The sequence below is a fragment of the Schistocerca cancellata genome, chromosome 9 (assembly GCF_023864275.1).
Source record: "Schistocerca cancellata isolate TAMUIC-IGC-003103 chromosome 9, iqSchCanc2.1, whole genome shotgun sequence".
NCBI lineage: Eukaryota > Metazoa > Arthropoda > Insecta > Orthoptera > Acrididae > Schistocerca > Schistocerca cancellata.
In genome coordinates this window covers 356,142,792-356,151,568 of record NC_064634.1, presented here as the reverse complement: position 1 = coordinate 356,151,568, position 8,777 = coordinate 356,142,792, and positions in this window count along the sequence as shown.

Here is an 8,777-nt window from a genome sequence, read left to right as displayed (position 1 = left end):
AACTGTTTTGAAATACTAAAAATTGCAGAGCTTACATGAATAACATAGTGTCAGGAAGGCAATTTCGAACGTTTTTCTATCCTTGAAACCGTATTTCAAGATAGCAAATGGGAAGTTGCGGTGCAGAAAATGGTCAAGAGATCACCAGTGTGTGTGTGTGTGTGTGTGTGTGTGTGTGTGTGTGGTGACTGGTAGTGAGATATGTGTGAACAGTGTGGCATTACATTATGTAACAAGTTATCTGTAAAAAAAAGTATTGTATACCAGAAGTAAATCGAATGATTGTCTCTAACTAGAAGTCTGTAAGTGTATGTGTATAAGAATTAGCTTGTTTTAAATTCGTCTAAACTTGTAAATACTTTGACATGTCCTATATCCTTGTAAAAAGAGATCTATGGGTGAATAAAGCTACTACTACTACTACTACTAACATGACACTCTCAGACTGACGTCATGGGAAGTGTCACTGCAGTGAACTTTGGGGGTAAAATATAAATGTCATGTGACTAGGGCCTCTTGTCAGGTAGACCGTTCGACGGCTGCAAGTCTTTCTATTTAATGCCACTTCGGCGACTTGCGCGACGATGGGGATGAAATGATGATGATTAGGACAACACCACACCCAGTCTCCCTGGGAGGAGAAAATCTCCCACCCAGCTGGGAATCGAACCTTGGCCGTTAGGATTGACATTCTGTCTTGCTGACCACTTTTTTTTTTTTCTCGTTGTGTTTGGTCGTTGCGGACGTCACATGACATCCGTTAAAGTTCGTTTGTTGGTGCTTCCACTCACTCAGCTACCGGGGGTCGACAACTTTGGGGGTATGAATGCAGTGAACCTACTGTTTTGGTCTAGTTTATGATGTAATGCCACCTCCCTTCTTTTTTTACCTCCATCATATTGCCAGTCTAGTAATGTGTGTCTAAGGTCACCATAAATCTTCGAAACAGAGAACGACAGCAGTGCTCTTAGTGACATGGTACTGAACTTTGAAAATTCCGTAGTCTAGCATTTCGATATGCGAGTATTTCAGGAAAATATTTCTCGTTTATACTTTATGGATGGGTATAGTCGCCAACTGGTAATGTCCGTGACTGTAAACATTCTTGTGATCTTGCAAAGGTCAAATCTCAATCAAAGACTAAGATTAACTTTTCTTAGTTGGGGTTCACCATCATAGAATTTTAACTAGCATGTGGCCACTTCTAAATTCTAAAAATATTTATTTCATTATTGCAATTTCGAACATGTGTCTATTATCAGGGCGAAATAATTGCGCTTTAGCACACACTAGAACTTAAAAGATCGTCTGACACAACATGACTTCAGAAAGAAGCTGGTTTCATTGTATTGTGGTCCACATTACCACTTCTTGTGCGTATTGCACTCTTTGAATTGCATTGTAACTATGTTCCTCACATCCTGCTTTACTTTTGCTCACATCCATAGTATTAGGTTGAATAAATGCTTCCATATTTGTTTTTGTTTCATGTGTTGTTTTGTCACAGGATGTTCTGTGTACTCACAAATATTTAACGAATCCGTGTATGAACTGTTCATTTTAATTTGCATTGTAAGTACAGGGTGATTATAATTAAACTTCCTAAACGCTGTAGAAATAAAACCATTAGTCATAATGACGCCAAATTGCAATGGAATATTATCGGAGAAAGGGGAAAACGTATGGCAGAAGAAAAGAAGTAGTGTGAAAATTGATCAGTAGATGGCGCAGTATGTGTCAGAGTACATAAATGAAAACACCTGTCATGTGCACGACCCATCGAAGTTACTGTAAACACTCTGGGCACACGGCTTTTCCTCCTTTCACGCCTGCGACGTTCGCGGTGACTGTCTCAATGCAGGATCGCCCTCTGCTTGTAAAGCTGTATTACAAGAATGATGACTTTGCAAACGTCACTCTGCAGAAATTCCAGACACTGAAGGGTTTGAAAAAGGAGTTAAATCCGATGACTGCCGTGGGTCTGGAGAAAATGATTCGGAAATTCGAAAAGAACTGTTCTTTTTGTGTGCAACCTGCTAGAGGGAGGAAACGAATTGATTCGACGTCTGTGGAAGCAGTGACGGAATATGCAGGAGGACACAAGTGGTCGTGTGCAAACATGAAGTGCACGGAGAATTGCCCAAACATTGGACATACCCATGTGCACGGTGTGTAAAATACTACGGAACATCCTTCTTTGCTATCTATTCAAAATTGTCCATGTGCACGAGTTGCTTCCTGTTGACCAGCCAGCAAGAGAGACCTTTGCTTTAGTGTTTCTTGCTTGAATGGAAGTGGACAATGATTGGCTGTGGAAGATTTTGTGGACAGACGAAGCCCACTTCCATCTGACAGGATATGTCACTACACAGAACTGTCGAATATGGGCAACAGAAAATCCGCATGCAGATCAACAGTGCCATTTCATCCTGAAAAGGTCACTGTGAGATGCGGCTTTGTGTAATCATTTATCATAGGGACATATTTTTTCGAAGAGAAGGGTGCTTCCAGTCCTGTAACCTGTACTGTGACTGGTAAGTGCTATGAGTGTCCTTTGCGCAACCACGTCATTCCAGCTCTCCAACAGCATGGAAGTGTGAATGGGATAATTTTTATGCAAGATGTTGCACCTCTGCACGTTGAAAATCTAGTTAAGCAGCTACTGAAGCGCCATTTCGGAAATTCTAGAATTATCAGCCACCATTTCCCAACAGCCTGGCCGTCCCCATCGCCTGAGCTTAATCTGTGTGAGTTTCGGCTGTGGAGCTATCTGAAAGTTCTTGTGTTCAGTGTTCCGATTGCAAACGTAGCTGCATTGAAGGCACACATTGTGCAACACATTTTGAACATGACCTTGGAAACAGTTCGATTAGTTGTGGAACATGCTGTTTCTTGGTTTCAACTTATTGTAGAGAATGGTGGACAGCATATTGAACGTTTTTTGCGCCAGTCACACGGAAATTAATAATCCGATTTTGTTATGTCGGAGACAAGGTAGCCCCTGAGGGCCTTCAACCCATATTACACCTCAGAGGACGGGGTTGTCTATGTCCAAGGTGTACCAAAATCACCGTGGTAAACACTGGCTATTTATATGCAAGATAATGGAAACATACATTCTGAACACTACTTCCTGCAGGGGGAGCTCGAGCTATGGCCTGCAGGAAGTATCACCATGCCAAAACCTGACTGGCTGGAGACAGCTATTTAGGGGCTAGAACCAGCCCCAAAGTTCAGTTCACTATGGATGCCGACCTCATGTACTTCAACCCCACTTGTGTTGTGACTGACAACTCGTAATTTTTCACAAACACAACTTTTATTGATGTGAGTTCACAAGGTTGATGACGGGAAGTAGTGCTCAGAATGTCTATTTCCATTATCTTGTATGTAAATATCCGGTGTTTACCACGGTGGTTTTGGTATGCCTTGGACACAGACAACCTCGTTCTCTGTGGTGTAATATGGGTTGCCAGTCCTCAGGGGCTACCTTGGCTTCAGTATAACAGATCTGATTTTGGTTGACGCTTTTTATGCGGTTTTTGGCCTCAGGACAATTAAAAACCGATGCGACCGAAGCTTTTTATTGCGGTTTTTGGTCTCAGGACAATTAAAAACCGATGTGACTGAAGCTTTTTATGTGGTATCTTGCCTCGTGATATTTAAAAAGCGATTTTTCTCATCCAACGCGATATGACCTTGTTTTGGTGGTTGGGCTTACATAACTAAGAGAATCACATCTGTACACCAATGCACACTGAGTAGTTCAGTTTGTTTAATGTCAAATGTACACCTAAGGGATTGTTGTATGATTAATTTGTCATTTGTAGTCGACCACTATTGAATTATGATGCCTACAGCGCCATCTATTGCTATATTTTGTAACTATTTATTTTTCCTGTGCCATACGTTTTCCGCCTTCTCCGATAATATTCCGTTGTAATTTGACGTCATTCTGACCAATGGTGTTATTTCTACAGCTATTTGAAAGGTTAACTTTAATTATAATCTCCCTGTATATTGCTCATATTCAACCCTGACAAAAAAAATCGCAACTCCAAAAATAATTAATGTAGAGTAACGAAATTTCGCGAATACATTTGTCAAGGTAAGTGAGTAACATTGTAAGATCACTTGTTAATATATGAGCGAAATGTGAAATGCTGGTGCATTAATAACTGGTGTAACCGCCAGAATGTTGAATGCAAGCATGAAAATGTGCATGCATTGTGTTGTACAGGTGCCGGATGTCAGTTTGTGGGATGGAGTTCTATGCCTGGAGTACTTGGTCGGTTAGTACAGGAACGGTTAATGCTGTTTGTGGATGATGCTAGAGTTGTCATTCGATGATGTGCTATACGTGCTCGATTGGAGACAGATCTTGTGATCAAGCAGATCAAGGCATTATGTCCATACTCTGTACAGCATGTTGGATTGCAACTGAGGTATGTTGGCGAGCGTTATCCTGTTGGAAAACACCCTATGGAATGCCTTTTATGAATGGCAGTACAACAGGTCGCATCATCAGGCTGATGTTCAAATTTGCAGCCAGGGTGTAGGCCCTCAACTGACCTCCTTCTAACCAACACACAGCCATCAGTGGCACCAAGGCAGGAGCAGCTTTCATCAGAAAACGCAACAGACCTCCACACTGCCCTGAAATGAACTCTCGCTTGACACCACTGAAGTCGTAAATTTCGTTGGTTTGGGTTCAGCGGAATGCACGCTACAGTGCGTCTAGCTCGGAACTGTCCTCGAAGTAACCGATTTGTAGGAGTTTGTTGTATCACTGTGGTGCTAACTGCTGCTGAAACTGCTGATGGAGATGTGGTATAGTGCCCCAGAGCCATTCCCCGAACATGATGGTCTTCCCTCTCGGTAGTGGCATACGGCTGTCCAGAGACTGGGCTGGCAAACTAAGTGAGGTGTTGGTAACGTCGTCTTCGTCGCCTTAGAGGCATTCTAGACTTAATATCAACCCACCATGTTCAATATCAACGATAACTTACGCTCGCGACTGATACGTGTATTTAAAGCAAACCTGATTGGCATCCTCACAGTGAATGCAGTAGCGCCACCCTTATGCGAATGGCGCGAAATCTGAATAGACATCATATATCAGATGTACAAACGTGCCTACCAACTTTCCTTTATGTCGCACAACTCCTTCTTGGTCTTGCAACTTTTTCCGCTAGTGTAATTTATTTTTGTTCACTTCCGTTTTTTCTACTTTCTCGCACTTAATTAATAACTCCATTTTAGAAGCATACTCAGTGACAAGAAGCAAAGCCATTCAAAGCAGAATTACGTACTCTTTGCTTTTCAAGATATAATAAAATTCCGTCAACTAACATGGAGTTCTTCATTAAATGCAAGGCAATCTGAAAAATGTATGCAAACAATAATAAAGTAAAATACAGACAATGTGTTTACAATGTAATTAAATAGAACAGTTCACACATAAATTCGTAAAATCTACATGAATGCACAGAACACCACGTGACGAAACCAGCTTCTGATTTATATGGAACAGAAATAAACACAGAATCATTTACTTCAGCTAATATAATGGATGTGAACAAAAATGAAGCATAATTGAGCAACATATTTCCACTGCAATTCAAGGAGTGCAATACACACGAGAAATCATAATTGTGCACACAATGTGATGAAATCAGCTTCTGTTTACCAGGAAGGGAAAAAAATATGGAAGGCTTTAAATCATACAATAAGAAAATGTGGTGATAAGAAATGACAAACTTGCAGTGCTCCAAGTGGCCTGGCAATGAACCAAGGTCGTGTTAATGGAAATCCCTATATGAGTTTCACTCACCTGGTATTTGCAAACATTACATAAACTGTATGCTGGTGATCTCTATACTGGTTCGATGTAGGACTCTGGTATCTTATAATCGAACTCAAGAGAGGATGCAGAGTCCTATCATTCACATTTTACGCCATATTATAGATAGCCAAGTAGTTTTGATTGCTCTCTACATGATTAAGAATTACTTATTTATTTATAGTAAGTGCTATGAGGTGAGCACGTGATTGCAGTACTACATTAGAACATACCCTCATAACAATAATAATTCCTGCCTTAACACAAACTATGAATTTTCTTCGTGACAATGGTAACACAAAACATAGAGCTCCATAATCATTTCTCATGCCTCGTATTTTTACTGACTGTATTCTGCTGGAAACACACAATCATTTGGAACAACAGTTCAGAAATACATTATCTACTGTCTTGTAAGCATACCTCAGTTGTCAAGATAGATCACTTTTAGTATCAAAAAGGGGAGATTATCTTCCTGCTGACTCAGTATTTAATATCCTGTTGATAGAAATACAATGTCACATTTTCAGTACTTGTCTCTGTGACAGTGATTGTTAATAAATGTTGCTTGGCTTGGCATCACTTCAGACAGGAAGTATGTAAAGATGTATATCTCTTTAGACTTATAAATAGCTATCCTTGCACGTCTCAGTTTAAATTTATACTAAATGATTGCTTGCTTCACTCATTCATAATTCTTATCATAAATGCTGAAACCTCTGAGCAAATTACCTCAACTTTTTGACCAGATATTTGCGTTGTTTATGATACCTGATTGTACAAATTATGCACACTTAAAGGTGTATCTAATACAGTACCTAATTTATAGACTAATGCTATATCTTATGGCACTCCAGTAATGGACCATATGAGCAAGGCATAAGTGAAATAAAGCAGAATTAATTTTGTGACCAGCTCGTCAATGCCCAGTAAACAACAGAACTGCCACCATTTCTCACACTAGTTTTGAAACAGTTCATATTGTTCTTCTCCAGAAATCTTGAGCAACCAATGGAATAGCCACTTGGGGGCATAGCAGAGTTACAGTATAGAGGGATCCATCTGGTAATTTTGAATTGCTTATGAAGCTACTTGGCTTGTTGTAAAACATCTTAACTTCTAAGCAGAATGCGGCAATATTAAGTAGAGATTAAAAAAAAAACGTTTTTTAGAACACATTTATTTCAGAGCTTTATTTGAACTATAAAAGTTACAAAAACATTTATGGGAAACAACAACACTGCCATCGACAAAGGTTTTATAAATGCATAGAGATTGCTAAATCACAATGTAAATCCCATAGATAACAGTATCTCAGAACTTGCTGGTAAACTGCTGATGTTTAATATCAGGTGCATGACATAAATAAAAAGAAGTGGAGTACTACAAGGTTTAGTCAACGAAAATAGAACTGAGAAATTCAAGAATATTTCGCGAAATGCAGAGTGGAAAGATGTACACAATACTCATAACGTTCATGAAAAATATAGTGTACTCTGTACCATAGTAATTGGCTACTTTGAAAACTGTTTCCCTAAGAAATTAATTGGCAGAAGCAGGTTTAATGATTCTAAACCCTAGGTTACAAATGAAATCAAAATGTAATTCAAAAACTAAGAGATAACTCTCACTAGTACCAGTCAATCGATCTTTAATCGCTATTGGCCATATATACAACAGAACAGTCGTCATCTCTTATGCACAATTACAGACATACATAGTTGAATATAGTTTATTACAAAAAAACACAATTACAGACATTTAGTCATGCACTATGAATTCTAACATATCATGAAATTTGCGACATTATTGCATACTGTTTCACTGCATCACGGTGCATCCGTTTCAAACCAGTGTTACTACTTCTTAAGCAATTTTACATGATGTTTCCCAGCCGCTGCACCACATTTTAATGTGGTTGATCTTCTCTCAGTTGTTTTATGAATATGGTTTTTGGTCTGAGATAAATAAAGATAATTACATCAGCTTACACTGAGAAGAAGAACTAGCCCAATACTCATTTCTCCAACATAATATCAAACAACTTGCATGTGACAGTAAGCAGTTATCTAACAGGAGTGCAGGACTTGATGTTGACACAGACTTTCCTTCAGAGACTGCGCCCTGGACGTCCAGCCACACAGTCTGTTAAACCTACCTGTCCTTATGCTGTGGTTATGCAGTGCCGTTTATGTATCCCAATGGTACTTGCATGAGTGTGGTAAAACTTGGAAAGGGGTTGGTACACCATCACAGAAAGAATAAACTAATATGGTAAAGTCAACTATGGTGATGAAGTCCTTTGTCTTCCAGTTGATTTGGTGTAGAGAATTTAAAACATTAATTCAAAATTGACAACAGAATTAAATAAAACACAGGAGGATTGCGAGAGGGAAACTAATTCCAAATGACAAAACAATTCTGCCCTACAGAATTTAGTTACTCAGACACATCACTGTCATCAGTTTGTTGCTCTGCCATGGAAGCCTTAGACACAAATTGGCAAGATTGTTTTAGAATCTGCCAGCAATAAAGTATGATTTCTACATGAACCAAATTATGCTAACGACCCTAATATCGACCATACAGCCTTCATCGACATAATGTAGGAGTGCTCAGCAAGTATGCAACTGACTAATTAGCATGATCCCAATTACCACTGGTGACACAGATCTGTATGGCAATAACTATAGACTGAATTAATATCACACACTACAAATATCAGGGAACTCCTTATTAGAAATGACACTGTTTAATGCTTTGTAAACTCAAAGATTTCCCAGTCACCTATTAACTGTCGTTTTCTTGGTGAATGGTTTTGTTCGAACTTGTTAATGAAGTAACCAGACAGAAAAACCGCGATTAACAGTGTCAAGCGCTCCATGGAAACAATACATCACTAGTATTAACACTGTGTTCATCATGTCACGTAGAT